At 37.6% G+C, this 19,062-nt stretch overlaps 1 protein-coding gene across 12 annotated transcripts in view; it reads left to right on the forward strand.

The window, feature by feature from the left end:
* The window catches only part of LOC138755765 (focal adhesion kinase 1), a 457,595-nt gene that overhangs the window by 315,604 nt on the left and 122,929 nt on the right, over positions 1 to 19,062 (forward strand). The window lies entirely within an intron of this gene.

Genomic DNA, 19,062 nt, shown 5'->3' on the forward strand with positions numbered 1-19,062 from the left:
CAGTAAACCATTGGCCACTTTAACTCTGTTAAATTGAAATCAGCATAAAAATGTATTCTTTCTGAATGTCACAGGGGCTCCATCCTACTTTTAGGTCGATCGCAGATGAATGTTAAATGCCATTTGACTGAGAACAAATAGAAGTTTATTGAAATTTCAGTCAAAGCACAGACTGAGCTGTGTGCTGTGACCTCACTGTTAAAATGATGATGAGGTCTAGTACTGGAAGTGAAAGAACTTCTTGTCTTAGAATTGTTTTCAGCTTTCTTTCATAGGAAATCCACTAGAGTAGATAGTCAACCATGCTGACTCTTCAGTCTGCACTTTTAGGGCTGTGTGAAATTCAGGCAAAATATAATTTCCAAATGGTAGCGTCATCAATCCAGTTAGCATTGTACCTCTCACAAGAACATTACGAAGTCCCATAGTATTCTTCTTTATTTTCTTTGGCTTGGCTTCGTGGATGAAGATTTATGGAGGGGTATGTCCACGTCTGCTGCAGGCTCGTTGGTGACTGACAAGTCCGATGCGGGACAGGCAGGCTCGGTTGCAGCAGTTGCAAGGGAAAATTGGTGGGTTGGGGTTGGGTATTGGGTTTTTCCTCCTTTGTCTTTTGTCAGTGAGGTGGGCTCTGCGGTCTTCTTCAAAGGAGGTTGCAGCCCGCCGAACTGTGAGGCGCCAAAATGCACGGTTGGAGGCAATATCAGCCCACTGGCAGTGGTCAATGTGGCAGGCACCAAGAGATTTCTTTAGGCAGTCCTTGTACCTCCATAATTCTTCTTTTTTGGCTTGGCTTCGCGGACGAAGATTTATGGAGGGGTAAATGTCCACATCAGCTGCAGGCTCGTTGTGACTGACAAGTCCGAATGCGGGACAGGCAGGCACGGTTGCAGCGGATGCAGGGGAAAATTGGTGGGTTGGGGTTGGGTTCTTCCTCCTTTGTCTTTTGTCAGTGAGGTGGGCTCTGCGGTCTTCTTCAAAGGAGGTTGCAGCCCGCCGAACTGTGAGGCGCCAAGATGCACGGTTGGAGGCGATATCAGCCCACTGGCAGTGGTCAATGTGGCAGGCACCAAGAGATTTCTTTAAGCAGTCCTTGTACCTCTTCTTTGGTGCACCTCTGTCTCTGTGGCCAGTGGAGAGCTCGCCATATAACACGATCTTCTTAGGAAGGCGATGGTCCTCCATTCTGGAGACGTGACCCACCCGGCGCAGTTGGGTCTTCAGCAGAGTGGATTCGATGCTTGCAGACTCTGCCAGCTCAAGTACTTTGATGTTGGTGATGAAGTCATTCCAATGAATGTTGAGGATGGAGCGGAGACAGCGCTGATGGAAGCGTTCTAGGAGCCATAGGTGATGCCGGTAGAGGACTCATGATTCGGAGCCGAACAGGAGTGTGGGTATGACAACGGCTCTGTATACGCTTATCTTTGTGAGGTTTTTCAGTTGGTTGTTTTTCCAGACTCTTGTGTAGTCTTCCAAAGGCGCTATTTGCCTTGGCGAGTCTGTTGTCTATCTCATTGTCGATCCTTGCATCAGATGAAATGGTGCAGCCGAGATAGGTAAACTGGTTGACCGTTTTGAGTTTTGTGTGCCCGATGGAGATGTGGGGGGGCTGGTAGTCATGGTGGGGAGCTGGCTGATGGAGGACCTCCGTTTTCTTCAGGCTGACTTCCAGGCCAAACATTTTGGCAGTTTCGGCAAAACAGGACGTTATGCGCTGAAGAGCTGGCTCTGAATGGGCAACGAAAGCGGTATTCACTGCACAAAACAGCATTCTCATTATTTTTGTTTTAGCGTGTTTGAATTTTGTTTTCCGAGATTGACCCAGAAACACTTTGGCCTTTGCAGACTTATCGTCAAATTTTAATATAGGGCAGAAGAGGGGAAATAAAAGAAAGATTTTCATTTGCGCACCATTTTTCATAATGTCAGTTGAAGAAACTTGACCATTTTTGAAATGTTGAACCATTTCAATGAAATAAATAGTTACACCCTGTTGTTGCACCACAGTATCATACACAAATTCTGTGATAATGCACATATTATCATCCTTCAATTAAAATTACTCTATGTTTGTGGAAGAGTAAATATTGCCTAAGGCAGAGGGGATAACCCATGTGCTTCATCAAAATAATGCCATGGGATCTATTCTGTCCATCTCAATAGGCAGAGGAGGCCTTGGTTCAACATCTCATCAGGAGCTCTGTCAGAACACTTCCTCAGTACTGTACTGGAGAGGTAGTCGAGATTTTTCTGTTTTAAGAACCTCAAGTACAGGATCTGAAACTATAAATATTTCAACGAATTGTGGTACAAGCTCTCAACAATAGTAACATTAATAGAGCCAATTAAAGCAAGAGCAGATATAATTAATACAGGGGACAAGTTCTGTTGGCCATTTTACCCATTCTGATTATGAAATATTCGATGGGTATTAGTTAGTTGATCCACATGAGCAACATGAAATTTCAACAGCGTTTGATAATGTATTTGCTAATTTAAGCATTTGGCAATTCCCAGCATACTTACGAGTTGGAAGCAAAATGTGCATCTAGCCATCATATTTGTTCACATTATGATAAAACGTTTAATCGTATTTAAAATTTTACAGGATCTGAGCATGGCTGACAAGGCCACATTTATTTTCTATCTCTTGTGTTCCTTGATCAGTTGGGAGAAAGCCACCAGCTTACAGCTGTGTAATCCTTCTGTCGTGGCATTGGGGAAGAAATTCTCAGTGTTGTACCAGTACCACAGCAGGTTGGCTGGAGGTGCAGCTTGTTTATTGATATGACAGTGAGGTGTTGTCTAGTTTCATAGTCTCTGCACCCAGAACTTTCAGCTGTTTCTTAATATCAAATGGAGTCAGACAAATTGGCTGAAGGCGAAATTCTGTGATGGTGGAGATCTCAGAAGGAACCTGAGATTGGTTATCTGTGTGGCACTTGTGGCTAAGCATGTCGTAAACCCTTGTTTATAGCACTCATGTGCTCAACTCTGCCTAATAAATATTGAATTGTTGTTGATGCTTGCATGGTTATCCACTACCATTGACAACTTGGAATGGTCAGACTGGAGAACGTTGATCTGAGCCTTTGGATGTGCATGGCCCAGCTAAGTATATTTAATAGTATTTTTGTTAATAGCATCTATCAAATCCCATGTTGTAGCTTCTTCACATTGGCTTCTTATTCGAAGTTGTCTCCCAGCACTTCCTTCTAGTCACGTAAATTAGTGAGGTCACATTGCTTTATCTATCATGTTGATTCACTCACAACCTTCAGAAGACCCAATCTGGCAGCTGTTCTTCAGAAGTCAGCCAACTCGTTCAGTGATGGTGCTGCCAAATCATTCTATTGATAGATGTGGAGTCTTTCAGTCTTTAACAAATCTGTTATTCTATTCCTTTGATACTCCCAGTGCTTCTCCCAATAGTTACTCAACATGGAGGAACACTGGAGAAGTTTGGCAAATTATTTTGAAGGTACCTAAATTTGGGATTCTTAGTTGATGCCAGGGAGATGACCTGGTATTTAAAAGTTAACCACTTGGAATCTGGAGTCACCTTCTCCAGACTGGACAAATGCAGAGGATTTCCACTCTTGAAGGGAATTAGTAAACTGAATATATTTTTACTTTTAATCTGGAAGTTTCTATCATCAGTTTTTATCAATGGAATTTAAGATTCACAGCTGCTGTGGTTGCTATTTGAACTCTGATTGCTGGATTTCTCTGGGTTGTTTATCCAGATCTCTCGATTATTAATCAGGTAGTTTACAGCTGGACCACCACAATATGGCAGACTGGCTCTTCAATTACTATATATGTTGGTGTACAGGACAACTCGTGTATTGGATAACCCCCAGATTTTCCACCTAAAATGTAGGTTTTGAGTTATACCCTTTGTATAGGACACCCTCAATTTTGGCATTTCTGGAGTGGTGAAAGAAACTAGTGAGTGTATTCTTTATTTATTTGGAAGATCGGGTAAATCAGTGCCGCTCCAAGTGGTGATACAATGAGTTCACAGAACCTCCTAATTTAAAATGGATAGTGATGAGGAGATAAAATTTAAAATGGATAGTGATGAGGAGATAAAATGGATAGTGATGAGGAGATAAAATTTAAAATGGATAGTGATGAGGAGATAAAATTTAAAATGGATAGTGATGAGGAGATAAAATGGATAGTGATGAGGAGATAAAATTTAAAATGGATAGTGATGAGGAGATAAAATTTAAAATGGATAGTGATGAGGAGATAAATCCCATTTAGGAAGCAGTTGAAGAGGTCAAACTGGAGATACTCCCCCTCCCCATTTTTGTTAATAATTCACCAGCGTGATTCACAATCCTCGAAGCAGAAATGTAACAAGTCAGAAGACGAAGTACAGTTTACTTGTGGTTCGTCTTCCAGAGCAGATTGCCTGTGAAGTGGAGGATGTCTTAGTGGATCTGAATAGTGGTAATCTCCAATGCAACAGGCTTAAGGCGGTTATTCCATTGCGGGAGACTGGTATTGCCCAATTATTAGTTGATGACAGCCGAGGCGATAGACAACCGTCACAGCTGTTGAGGAGAAGGTGCAAGCTAACTGGAACCCCTGTTGAAGGTGATTTTTGGAAACATTCTTCGATGTTTACCTCGTCACGTTCAAGAGCATTTGGTGAGTTTCTTTCAAATATCCTCCCTCGATCAGTTGGTGGATCATGCTGACCTCGTTATGTCCACAATCTCCACATTGGAGATTGGCTCCTTCCTGTACTCAGCAGGAGCAAATAAAGCTGTACCTTGTGAAATGCCAACACCTTATCAATCGAAGATAACTGAGCAAATGGTAACTCTGACTATGCAGGTCCAGGCTTTGGAATTCCTATCATCGACCTGGTTGGATTTGTGGTGGTCAAGGACATGGTAGAGGCGATGGGCGGCATATTTGTTGGAAGCACTGGAGACTTGGTGGTGCTGCCTGATCCTCTCAGCCCTCCATACCGTAATGTAATGCGACAGTTCCAATCAGTTGCCTCCTTGCATGGCTTGGAGGCTGGGGGTGGTGGTGGGGGGGTTCTGACGCCGTCGCACACTTGAAGCGGTGCCTGTCACCGCTGATGATGTAAGCGAAGTGATGCATGGGAGTAATAGCGCTCATGTGGGGGTGTGTTAAGCATCATTTTTCGGGTGATAGATCTCAGATACAGGAGGAGGAGAGCCAGTGAGAAAGTCAGAGGGGTTTGGCTGGGTGGTATTGGGGGAGTTGAAAAATGCAATGTTGTATGTGCAAAAAATAAAGAAAGTCAAACTTGTGTGCTGAATGAAACGAGTGAGTATATTCTTTGTTTGTAAGCTGGGTAAATCAGTGCTGTTACACCCTTACTACTAACTACTGACCAGTGGAATGATGCTGTCACAATATTTTAATACCAAATTACTCTGCAAAAATTTTAATTTTATTAGCATATTTTAAAATAACAACCGTTGGCTCCTCTAACAGGCTGTGTAAAGCCTGTATAGAGCCAACAGCAGTCGAACTGGACCCCGTGGAGGAGTGCTGAAACTTCATTGGACACGCGCAGGTTTTCCCCACTGAACTTGCAATGCCCCTCAACTCACACGCATTCTTTTCACTGACACCATTTGCATGGAGGTGAGCCTGGTTGTCAGCACGAAGAAAGAGAGCCTGACCAGGAAACTTGCTGGAGGTGTCAGGTTGTCAGTGTGAGGAAGGTGGAAGAGTGCGCCTTGAGCATGAGCAGGACATTTGCATCGAAGCTGGTGTGATGGGGATCGGAAATAGATGGGGAGGAGGAAGATGACAATGGTATTGAGACTTTGCTGTCAAGGTTCAGATTTTACACCTAGCATATAGGATGACCCCTGATTTTGAGGCAATATTTTTAAGTTTCGAGGATCATCTTCGATGCTAGCAAATTCGATAATCCTGTTGTTTCCCAAGAACCCCATTTTATTTTTTTCCCATTTTCTGGAGATCCTTTTTGAAAGTTCTGTTGAATCTGTTTTTGACTTTTTTTAAGGAAATGTGTTTCAAATATAAAAGAAAAAAAATTCTTGACTTTTTTTGGTTAAAAATATCTAATATCAAGGTTTGATATCATGCTCTAATCCAGTTAATAAATTTTTCTGGTAGTTTAAATTTCTGTAACACTTTAAACAAATAATTCCATTCTACCTTTTCGAAGGCTTTCTTTGATTCTAACGTAACAACTACCATTGGCGTTTTATTTACTTGTGCTGCATAAATTAAATTGATAAGTTTACAGACATTATTAGCTGCCCGTCTTTTTTTAACAAATCCAGTTTGGTCTTGCCTTACTAGTTTCAGTACACAGTCATTCATCCTGTTTGCTCATAATTTTGCTATTAATTTATAATCTGTATTCAATAATGATATTGGTCTGTCTGATGTTGGCAATAGAGGGTCTTTTCCCTCCTTCGGAATTCCTGAGATTATTGCTGTTTTACATGATTCTGGTAAGTTTTGGGTCTCTTCCACTTGATTCATTACTTCTAGGAAGCGAGGGATTAATAGATTACTAAAAACTTTATAAATCTCTATCGGGAATCCATCTTCACCTGGTGTTTTATTGCTTGGTAGTTTCATTAATATATCATGTATTTCTTCAGTCTTAAAAGGTTCTGTAAATTTATTTTGTTCTTCTATTTGTAGATGTAGTAGTTCAATATTAGATAAAAATTTGTCAATTTTGTCATTTTTTCCTATATTTTCAGTTTGGTATAATTGTTTATAGAATCTTTTAAAATGTTCACTAATTAATGGATTATATGTGATCTTCTTATCATCTTGTCGCTAGAATGGTTCTTTTAGCTTGTTCTGTTTTAAGTTGCCAGGCCAATATTTTGTGTGTTTTCATTATATTTTTCTCTATGTTTGTAATGTTTCATATTTTATTTTTTTCTCTGCCAGTTCTCTTCTGAGTCTTCTCTTTCCACTAATTCCTGTTCTATAATTGTTATCGGAAAAAACCACAAGCGTCAACAGATTTTGCAATAGCAGTTCTTTTTCCCTCCCTAGCCCCACCCCCCAGAGAAACACTATATATTTTCCAAAAATGTAACAAAGTTTTTTTTTCCCTTTTTTTCTTAGCTTTTTTCCTCCTTATTTTTTACAAACTTAAACTTTATATTAACATTATTATCTTTACAACTTATTTCTATACATTGTTTTGATAGTTCCTTTTTAGTACTTTTCCTTTCGTTGTCTGTTTGGCAATTGTTCTGCAAAGTATTAGGCATCTTTAGGATCTGAAAACAGTCCCAGGAATGAATACTTTCAATACTGTTGATGTCGTAGTGTAAATAAAAGGCTTTCTTCCACAATGTCTGTTTTATCAAGTTAAATTCTTTCCATTTAAGAACTCGAAGCTAATGTCTGCATAGAAAAATATTTTTTGTCCTTTATATTCCAGTGGTTGTTTATTTTCTTTTACTTTATCCTTTGCCCACTCTAATATTTTTTCTCTCGTTGTGTGTCTTAGTAACTTTATTATTATGGATCGTGGTTTTTGGTCTGAATAAGGCTTTGGTGCCGATGTTCTATGTGCTCTTTCAATTTCTATTTTGTCTTGTAGTTCTTCTGCTTCCAAGACTTGTGAGATCCATCTTTTTATGAATCCCTTTATGTCTGACCCTTCTATGCCTTCTTGTAAGCCTAATATTTTTATATTGTTTTGTTTGCAATAATTCTCTAACACATCAATTTTTTGAATTAACAGATCTTGTATCTCTTTTATTTCTTTGTCTCTATCTTTCAGCTTTTCTTTTAGTTCATTCATTTCTAATTCCACAGCTGTCTGATTTTCTTCCACTTCATCTGTTCTTTTTCCTATATCTGCTATGGCCAGCTCTAGTTTTTGCATTCTATCTTGGGCTTTTTTCATTTTTATTTTTATTGTGTTAAATTCTGTTGAAATGTCTTTTAATGTCTTCATTTGTTCATCAAAATATTCTCTATCTATTAACTGTTTATCATTTTTACCTTCCTCTTTTCCTTGTAAGTCCTTATATTCTTCTTTTTCTTCTCTCTAACTCCTTCTCTTGTCTTCTGTTCACCTCTTCTTGCCGCAATGTCATCTGCCCGATTCTTTTTGTCAGTTCAATTTTGGCCCATTGCTGGGCCTCCCTCCATCAGTGTTATTTTTGTTATGCACGGTTGCGCATCTTTTTTGTGGCTCAGTGAGCCATTTTTGTAGTTCGATCCAAGGGGGGCCATTGCCCAGCTGGGCGTCTAACGGCTCAGAGATCAGATGTTCTTTTTTACGGTAAGGCCTACCTCTTTTCTTTTTACTGATTTCCTGTTTTCTTCATCCGTCTCTCTGGTCTTTTCCTTTTTTGGTGCCATCTCTTGGGTTTTCTAGGTTTCTTTATCTTTCAAGCCTCTAAGTTTTTTTCTGTCCAGCTTTGTTTTTTCTTCTTTTTTCCTTTTCTCTACGGAGGGCTATTCTTCTCTGGCCACTACTCCACCAGCGTGATGTCATTATATAATGGACCATTAGCAAAGGTAGTAATAAATGGATATGTATCAGAACACTTTAAATTAAGCATGTCAACAAGACAAGGATGCCCATTATCCCCTTCACTGTTCGCTTTGGTTATTAAACTGGCAGAGTTGATAAGGAAGAAAACTATGATAAAAGGAATAAAAATAAAAGAGAAAGAATATAAAATCAGCCTATTTGCAGACAACATCATAGTATATTTAACAGAACCAGATAAGTCAATAAAAAAACTACTATGAAACTGAAAGAATACGGAGAGATATCAGGGTCCAAGATTAACACCAATAAAAGTGAAGTGATGCCAATGAACACAATTGATTATTCAGAATTTAAAAAAGAAACCCCTTTTAAATGGCAATCACAGGTGATATGTTACCTTGATATCAAAATAGATAACAATCTAAAACATTTATACAAATTAAACTATGAAGCATTAATTAAAAAAATACAGGAAGATTTAGAGAATTGGAAAGAACTACCGTTAACTTTAATAGGAAGAGTAAACTGTATTAAGATGAATGTGTTCCTATGAGTGCAATATCTATTCCAAATGTTACCCAATTCCCCTAACAGAATTTTTTTTTTGTAAAACTGAAGAAAATAGCGAGGAAATTTTTTTCAAGAATAGTGCTAGAAAGAAGGAGGGTTACAGTTATCAAACTTCAAAAAATTACTACAGGACAGTCCAGTTGAGGTATTTATCAGATTTTTATCAGAGAGGAGAAAAACCATACTGGAGAAAGATAGAATTAGACAAATTGGGAGAAAATATCCTGGAGCACATACTTTACAAACGGGATTAAAAATTGGTGTGATGCAACAATTCACCAGTACTACATCACATACTTAAATTATGGAAAAGAATATACCTGGAAGAAAAAGAGAGAAATTATCAATTACCAAAAATGATATTAACATAAAACCCATTAATCCCCTTTACATTAGATAATTTATTTTTCAAGGAATGGAATAGAAAAGGAATCAAGAAAATAGAAGATTGCTTTTTGGGAAATAATTTATTAACATTTGAGCAATTAAAAGATAAATATGGAATAACACAAGGTACAATTGAAAACTTATTTAAAAGATAAACTGGGAAATAGCTTGAGATGACCAGAAAGTAGAAACTATGAATATTTAATCACAGACACAATGATAATTTAAAAAAATTATTACCAACATGTCCATCAAATTGCAATATAAGGAAGAGGATAAAACGAAGTATAAACCGAAACAAAGTTGGGAAAAAGATTTAAACACAGAGATGAAGAACGAAACATGGGAAAAGTTGTATATAGGAACACGATAAATACTAGATTACATATGATACAATATAACTGGCTACATAGATGATATATTACTCCTCAGAAATTAGAAGAGTGGGACCCAACAGCATCGGATCGATGCTTTCACTGTAAACAAGAGATTGGATCAACATTACATGCAATTTGGACATGTTCAAAAGTGAAAACTTTCTGGGAAGATCTAAACCTAATATTAAACAAAATCACAAAAAATAATATTCCAAAAGATCCAAATATTTTCTGTTAAATAATATAAGAGACAAAAAATTAGGACTAAAATTAGACAGAGCCCAAATAAGATTTATGATGATAGATAGCGCGAGCAGTGGCAACAAAATGTATTATGACAACCTGGAAAATGGAAACAAGCCTTAAAATACAACAGTGGTATACAGAAATGAACAAGTGTATTCCATTAGAAAAAAATTACATACAATCTGAAAGACATTATTCGAACAAATTTGGGAACCATACATAAAATATGTTGGAGAATCCCAACCACAAACCTCCATCTCTTAAAACGACATAACTATGGGCACAATAAGATTTAAATATGTGAAAGTGGACGTCTTTCTTTTTTGCTTTTTGTTATTTCTTTGTTTGATGTGTTTTATTATTTATTAATTTTTGAAGGGTCTGGGGAGGGGAGAGGGATGAAAGGAGGGAAAAGTGGGGGTGGAAGAAAAAATGTCACTAGGTGTATATTGATAATGATGACTGGTGGATGTTATTGATGACTCAGTGCAAGAAGGAAAAACATTTTAAAAAAGGTTGGCTATCATGGAGATACATGAAAATAGAAAGCATTTCTGAGTGGCTTCTATTTCAAAACCCTATCTGTCACCATACTTTCTTTGGAACACCTCCATTATATTTGCCTCTAACTGTATTAGCCTTAAGAAGGCTCACCTTGGGTTAATTTGTCCATGTTACTGAAATCCCCATCCCAGTTTTGTTTTTTAACCATCTTGTTCAAATTTTATTCTGATTACACAGAAAAGTGAAAAATTCCTAACAGAAGGCACTTTATTTTTTAAACTCGGCACCTCTTTCCGACATTGAATTCTGAAATATCCAAAAAATCTACCAATTTCTCTCGAATATTTTTGGCAACTAGGTCTTCACAACCCTTCTGCAGAATGAGTTCTGAAGATACATCACCATTTTGATGAAGGATTTTTATTTCTCATCTGCCCTGTGTAGCTGACCTCTAATTTTTGAGATGTGCCTGGTTCTAGATAAACCAAACAGGGATAGATCCACATTGCATTTACCCTTTCAAAGCCAAAAGAATTTTGTTAGATTCAATGAGATCACTGGTAAGTCTTTTACATATTTCAAATGTTGAATAGTTTAACATTCTTAATTGAAATGCACGTGTGCTGGTGCTATGAGTATAATATTTTGCTATTTAATGTTACGTAACAGTCTATAAAGCCCCTGCGTAAATTGAATGGCATTACTTAACTCACCACAGGATGGGGCTATTGTAGTGTATTTTCCATTTGAGAATGAGTTGTTGATAACTCAAATTCTGCTCACCTTGGGAGGGCCTCACGGAAATCCACTCACTATACCCAATGCTTTTGTTTGTTCCAGGTTGCAAGGGTTAAGCAGTGTCATTGCTGGTTCAGTTACTATTTTTGCTTAGCTGTTCTTAAATTCTTGCCACAGTTGCTGAGATGTTGCGCTTGATCACACTGGGACTGATTTTTCTTCTAAAATGATCATCCACTGTCACCCCTGTTGTGGAACATTCCTGGTCTGGAAGTGAAGGACCACCAGTGGATCATCATCACAAATGTCACCAATCATAGTTGGAGATCATTATCCACGATATGAGCCACAAGAGACTGGAAATGCTGGAATCTGGAACAAGAAGCAACCTTCTGGAAGAGCTCAACAGGTCAAGCAGCATCAATGGGAGAAAAAGAATTGTTGATGTTTTATGTTGGAATTCTTCACAAGACTGAGAGTGCAGAGGGGAGCTGGCCAGTAAAATGAGAGTAGAGTGCAAGGATTAGACAGATGCCTGTAAGGGATGGGTAAACACCAGGGAGGGGTGAAGAATGACAGGCAGATGAGGAGAGTGAGGGGGGGGGGGAGTTAGGAGACAGAGGCAGTTGATTGGTAAGTGTCAGAGAGAGGGGCAAGAGAGAAAAGGGATCAGTGGAGGAAATCACACAGGGTGAAGCTAGAGACAGCAAATGGAGGGTGATAAGCACATCAGACATCTAAGGCAAGTACCCAGCACTATTGACTACATCTCCCCACAGTCTGCTTTTTTTAAAAAAAAAATTTTTCACACTATTAATTAAAATACACACAAACATTTCCCTCTTGAATATACACAGTGGCATTTTCTCCCCTTTTTTTCCTCCCTCCTTCCCACCCCCCTCCAAACCCATTAAACGTTCAACATATACAATACAATAAACCTATTAAACAATGTCATCACACAATGAAAATAAACAAGAAAATTGTGTCATCTACTTTTACACACTGAGTCAGTTCATTTCGTCTTCTTCTCATTCTATCATTTTTAGGGGGTGGAGGTCCGCGGTAGGCCCTCTCTGTTGTGTTCCATGTTCGGTTCCCAAATTTGTTCAAATAATTTATTTTTTTAATTATATGTTATTTTTTCCAATGGAATACATTTATTCATTTCTATGTACCATTGCTGTATTCTCAGGCTCTCTTCTGATTTCCAAGTTGACATTATATATTTTTTTGCTACAGCTAAGGCTATCATAATAAATCATTTTTGCGCTTCATCCAGTTTGAGGCCTAATTCTTTATTTCTTATATTACTTAGAAGAAAGATCTCTGGATTTTTTGGTATGTTGCTTTTTGTGATTTTATTTAATATCTGATTTAGATCTTCCCAAAACTTTTCCACTTTCTCACATGCCCAAATTGCATGTACTGTTGTTCCCATTTCCTTCTTACAGCGAAAACATCTATCTGATAATGTTGGATCCCATTTATTTAACTTTTGGGGTGTGATATATAGCCTGTGTAACCAATTATATTTCTCATAGTTCCGGAGCATAACTTTTCCCATATTTCATTTTTTACCTTTATGTTTAGATCTTTTTCCCACTTTTGTTTGGGTTTATAGCTTATTTCATCATTTTCTTTCTCTTACAGCTTGATGTACATGTTTGTTATAAATCTTTTAATTATCATTGTGTCTGTAATCACATATTCAAAGCTGCTTCCTCCTGGTAATCCCAATTTGTCCTTTAAGTAGGTTTTCAGTTGGTGGTATGCAAACATTGTACCGTGAGTTATTCCATATTTGTACTTCATTTGTTCAAATGATAATAAATTATTTCCCAAAAAACAATTTTCTATTCTTTTAATTCCTTTTCTCTCCCATTCTCTGAAGGAAAGGTTATCTATTGTAAAAGGGATTAGTTGATTTTGCGTCAATAATAATTTTGGTAGTTGGTAATTTGTTTTTTTCCTTTCTACATGAATCTTCTTCCAAATGTTGAGTAAATGGTGCAATACTGGTGAACTTCTATATTGCACCAGTTTTTCAACCCACTTATAAAGTATATGTTCTTCTACCTTCTCCCCTTTATCTTGGTCCAATCTGGTTTTTCCCTTGTTTGATAAAAATCTGATAGATATCTTAATTGTGCTGCTCTATAATAATTTTTAAAGTTTGGTAGCTGGAAACCACCTTGTTTGTATCATTCTGTTAATTTATCTAGCGCTATCCTCGGTTTCCCCCTTTCCATAAGAATTTCCTTATTCTCTTTAGTTCATTGAAGTATTTCTCTGTTAAGGGAATTGGTAACGATTGAAATAGGTGTATCCTTGGGAAGATATTCATTTTAATGCAGTTTACCCTTCCTATCAGTGTTAGTGGTAAATCTTTCCAATATTCTAAGTCATCTTGTAATTTCTTCATTAATGGCTGATAATTTAATTTGTATAGATGGCCTAAATTATTATCTAATCTAATACCTAGGTGTCAGATTGCTTGTGTTTGCCATTTAAATGGTGATTCTTTTCTAAACTCTGTGTAATCCGCATTATTCATTGGCATCGCTCTACCTTTATTTGCGGTGATCTTGTACCCCGATATTTCTCCATATTCCTTCAATTTCTTATGTAATTCTTTTATTGATGTTTCTGGTTCTGTTAAGTATACTATGATGTCATCTGCAAATAAACTGATTTTATATTCCTTCTCTTTTATTTTATTTTCTGTTCTTATCAGTTCTGCCAATGGTTCTATTGCTAAAGCGAACAGTGAGGGAGATACTGGACATCCCTGCCTAGTTGACCTGCTTAATTTAAATTGGTTCGATATATATCTATTTAGTGTCACCTTTGCCATTGGTCCCTTATATAATGCTTTAATCCAATTAATATATTTCTCTGGTAGGTTGAACCTCTATAATACTTTGAATAAATAATTCCATTCTACCCTGTCAAAGGCTTTCTCTGCGTCTAAAGCAACAACCACTGTTGGTATCTTATTTCCTTGTACTGCATGGATTAAGTTAATGAACTTACAGACATTGTCCGTTGTTTGTCTTTTCTTAATAAATCCAGTTTGATCTAGTTTTACTATTTTTGGTACACAGTCGGCCAATCTGTTTGCTAATAGTTTTGCTATTATCTTATAATCTGAATTAAGTAGAGATATTGGTCTATACGATGCTGGTGTTAGTGGATCTTTCCCCATCTTTGGTATTACTGTAATTATTGCTGTTTTACATGAATCTGGCAAGTTTTGTGTTCTGTCTGGTTCATTACTTCCAGGAGAGGAGGAATTAATAACTCTTTAAATGTTTTATAGAATTCTATTGGAAGTTCGTCCTCTCCAGGCGTTTTATTGTTTGGTAGCTTTTTTAATATTTCCTGTATTTCCTCTATTTCAAATGGTTTTATCAATTTGTTTTGCTCCTCTTCCTGCAATTTCGAAAGTTCAATTTTAGCTAAAAACTCATCTATTTTGTATTCTTTCCCTTTGTTCTCAGTTCGGTATAATTGCTCGTAGAATTCCTTGAAGTTTTCATTGATCTCTGTTGGGTTATATGTAATTTGTCATTTTTCCTTGATCCCAATACCATTCTTTTAGCTTGTTCTGTTTTAAGCTTCCAGGCTAGTATTTTGTGTGTTTTTTCTCCTAGCTCTTAATACTTCTGCTTTATTTTCATTATGTTCTTCTCCACCTTATACGTTTGTAATGTTTCGTATTTTATTTTTTTGTCCTCAATTCTCTTCTTTTTGTTGTATCTTCCCTTGTTGCTAGTTCTTTTTCTGTACTTATTATTTCCCTTTCCAGCTGTTCGATTTCCCGATTGTAGTCCTTCTTCATCTTAGTTACATAACTTATTAGCTGCCCTCTGATGAAGGCTTTCATTGCATCCCATAATATAAATTTGTCTTTCACTGATTCCATATTTATTTCAAATTACATTTTAATTTGGTGCTCAATAAATTCTCTAAATTCCTGTCTTTTAAGTAGCATGGAGTTTAATCTCCATCTATATGTTCTTGGTGGGATGTCCTCCAGTTCTATTGCTAATAACGGGTGAGTGATCAGATAACAATCTAGCTTTATATTCTGTTTTCCTAACTCTCCCTTGGATATGGGCTGACAACAGGAACAGGTCAATCCTTGAGTATGTTTTATGTCTACTCGAATAATATGAGTATTCCTTCTCCTTTGGGTGTTGTCTCCTCCATATATTCAAAAGTTGCATTTCCTGCATTGATTTAACCATAAATTTGGCTACTTTGTTCTTTTTGCTAGTCTTTTGTCCAGTTTTATCCATCTTTGAATCCAAATTAAGGTTAAAGTCCCCTCCTATCAATATATTCCCCTGCGTATCTACAATCTTCAAAAAAAATCTTGCATAAACTTTTGATCCTCTTCATTAGGTGCATATATATTGACCAAATTCCAGATTTCTGAATATATCTGACACTTTATCATTAGATATCTCCCTGCTGAATCTATTATTTCCTCCTCTATTTTGATTGGTACATTTTTATTGATTAATATAGCTACACCTCTGACTTTTGAATTATATGATGCTGCCGTTACATGCCCTACCCAGTCTGTCCTTAATTTATTATGTTTCACTTCATTTAGATGCGTTTCCTGCACGAATGCTATATCTATTTTTTCTTTTATCAGGAAATTTAATAGCCTCTTCCTTTTGATTTGGTTATGTATTCCATTAATATTTATAGTCATATAGTTCAACATGGCCATCTCGTACTCTACATCTCATTTCCGCTTCCTCACCACCACCTTTCCCCTTTTCCCTATTTTCATTTCTCAGTTTTCCTTTTTTGAACTCAATGTATGACAACACTTCTAAAACAAAAATTACTTCAACCACTCCCACATCTAAAATTCCCTTAACCCCAAGTGTTCGCATCCCCCCCTCTCTCTGAGTTGCCCCTTGCCCGGGCAACCACAACTCCCCTCTCCATTCGGACTGCGAACCAGTTCGCAAGTGTCAACTGATTTCGCAGTGACTGTTATTCTCTCCCACCCAATCTCCTCCAGAAAATACTTTTATCTTTGCATTAAAACAAAGCTCCCCCTCTTTTCTTCTCTTTTTCTTTTTTTACCCCCTTTTTTCCCCCTTCTCCCATACTTCCCTTTTCTTCCCTCCTTTAGTTCTTACTTATACATTATTTTTACATCTTTATATGTAGTTTGTCGTCGTTCTTCGTTCTTGTTACATCTCTTCATCTCTCTTGCAAGTGTTCTGCAAATTCTCGTGCTTTCTCCTGATCCGAAAACAGTCTGTTTTGCTCCCCTGGGATAACTATTTTAAGCACCGCTGGATATCTTAACATAAATTTATAGCCTTTTTTTCCATAGGATCGATTTTGCAGTGTTAAACTCCTTCCTCTTCTTTAGGAGTTCAAAACTTATGTCTGGGTAGAAAAATTTTTTTTTACCTTTGTACTCCACAGTGTTTTTTTGTCTTCTCTAATTTTATTCAATGCCTTCTCCAATATATTTTCTCTTGTCGTGTATCTCAGAAATTTTACTAAAACGGATCTTGGTTTTTGTTATGACTGTGGTTTCGGGGCTGGTGTTCTGTGTTCTCTTTCTATTTCCATTCCTTCCTGCATTTCTGGCATTCCCAGGACTTTTGGGATCCATTCTTTTATGAATTCTTTCATATCTTTGCCGCCTTCATCTTCCTTTAGGCCCACTATCTTTATATTGTTTCGCCTACTATAGTTTTCCATTATATCCATCTTCTGAGCTAACAACTCTTGTGTTTCTTTAACTTTTTTGTCATTTTCTTCCAATTTTCTTTTTAAGTCGTTCACTTCCATTTCTACAGCCATTACACGTTCTTCCACATTTTCTAATCTTTTCCTTACATCTGTTATGACCAGCTCTATTCTAATCACTTTTTCTTCTGTACTTTTCATTTTTCTTATCATTTCATTAAATTCTAGTGTCAACCATTCTTTTAATGCTTTCATTTGTTCTTGAAAATTTTTTTTATCTATGTATTGTCCATTCATTTTACCTTCTATTCCTCTGTGCAGACTTTGGTGTTCTTTTTCTTCTTCTGTGCCTGCTCTTGGGCTTGTGTCTTCTACTTCTCTTCCTTGTATCTGTGTCTCTTCTGACTTTCTTGTTGAGTTGTTTGCCTCAGTTTGTTGGGTATATTTTTTCATGGCTTCTTGATGTTGGTCCTCTTCTTCTGGGCTAATTTTCTGTTGGGCCTCCTGCTGCTGTTTTCCTTTCTTGTCCCTCCCTTTCCTGTTGCTTTCCTTTTCTTCCAGCTGGGAGCCCTGCTGTCGGGCATCTCTCAGCTGTTCGTGCTGTGTAGGTTCACTCCACAGCTGGTCCCCCCTCCCGTCAGTGTTCTCCTTTTCCTTGTTGCGCACCTCTGTTTGGCTCAGTGAGCCATTTTCGCAGTCCCACGGTCAGGAAGTCACGACCCTGCGGGGTCTCCACTAACCTCGGGGGGTGCGCTCCTCTGTCCATGGAGGGTCCCTGCTTCTTCGTGTAGGTAAGGCCTTCTCCTTTCTCTTCCGGCGTTATTTTCTTCTTTTTTTCCCATTGTTTTTGGTTTTTCTTTCTTAGGTGCCATTTTTTTTCTTTTCTCCACACCTTTATCTTTTATTTGTTGTGTTTTGTGTATCTGGGGCTTTGCATTTCCTTCACTTTTTTTCTTCTTTTCTGGAGAGGGCTGGTATTCTCCTACCGGCCACTACTCCATCACGTTACTCCTCCCCCACAATCTGCTTCTTGTATGGACTTTATTCCATGTACCCAGCGTGTCTGTCTCCGTCATATCTACTCTGTTCGTGATTGCTTTCACATTAATGCTTTCAAGATGCCTTCCTTTTTCCTTGGCAGTGATATCTTCGCCATCCTAATTGATGGGGCTTTCAACCGCTCCTATTTCATTTAATGCACTTTAGGTCTCACCACTCTCATCCTACTCTTTGCAAAGAAAGGATTCCCCAGTCCTCTCCTCCGTGTCAGCTCATTCTCTATTTTTGTTGACTAAAACTTGATAAGAATATTCCTGAGTTTTTATGTATTTTTCTTAATGAGTAACCCATATCTTTGCCAAGTTACTCCATTTATTTTGTCAATTTATCCTGCTGTTACCAATCAGCAACTCTGTATTTGCTGTTGTATCATTCCTTTATATGCAAGAACATTAAGGCACACAAGCCAAAAAAAATCTCCACATTTGATTCCAGATTTAAAATTTTTTTTCTGCACAGGGTATCTAAGGTTCAAAACAAGCAGGAAAGCAGACAAGGGAACTGTCGCTTCCTGAAGGCAACTGGTTCTTTCTGTCCTTCTTGTGCTGAAAGGAGAAGAGAGCTTTCAGTTTTCCCCTTCATCCTACTCCAAAGATTCTCAGGAAAGCGTTTAAATTCACCAACTCTTCTGTCCAGTTTCAGGATGGGAAGCAAGTACTCCCCATTGTTTGGTGAGGTCTCCATGTTTTGCTGAATACAACCTCCTCATATTACCATTAGCCATCCATACTGACCAAGAGGTTGGGTGAGAGTCTGAAGACCTCCATGTCCCTGTACTTACTGGGTTATGTAGCAATTATCCATTGCTGTGTTTTTAATCTAGTTTACTTTATCTTGATTGCATAGATAATTTAACTGGCTTGAGTTGCACTGCATCTATCTTTGGTGAATAAAGTATACAGAGAATGGCTATTCTGTCGACTTGCTGGATTTATT

Source organism: Narcine bancroftii, chromosome 2, assembly GCF_036971445.1.
Source record: "Narcine bancroftii isolate sNarBan1 chromosome 2, sNarBan1.hap1, whole genome shotgun sequence".
Taxonomy (NCBI): Eukaryota; Metazoa; Chordata; class Chondrichthyes; order Torpediniformes; family Narcinidae; genus Narcine; species Narcine bancroftii.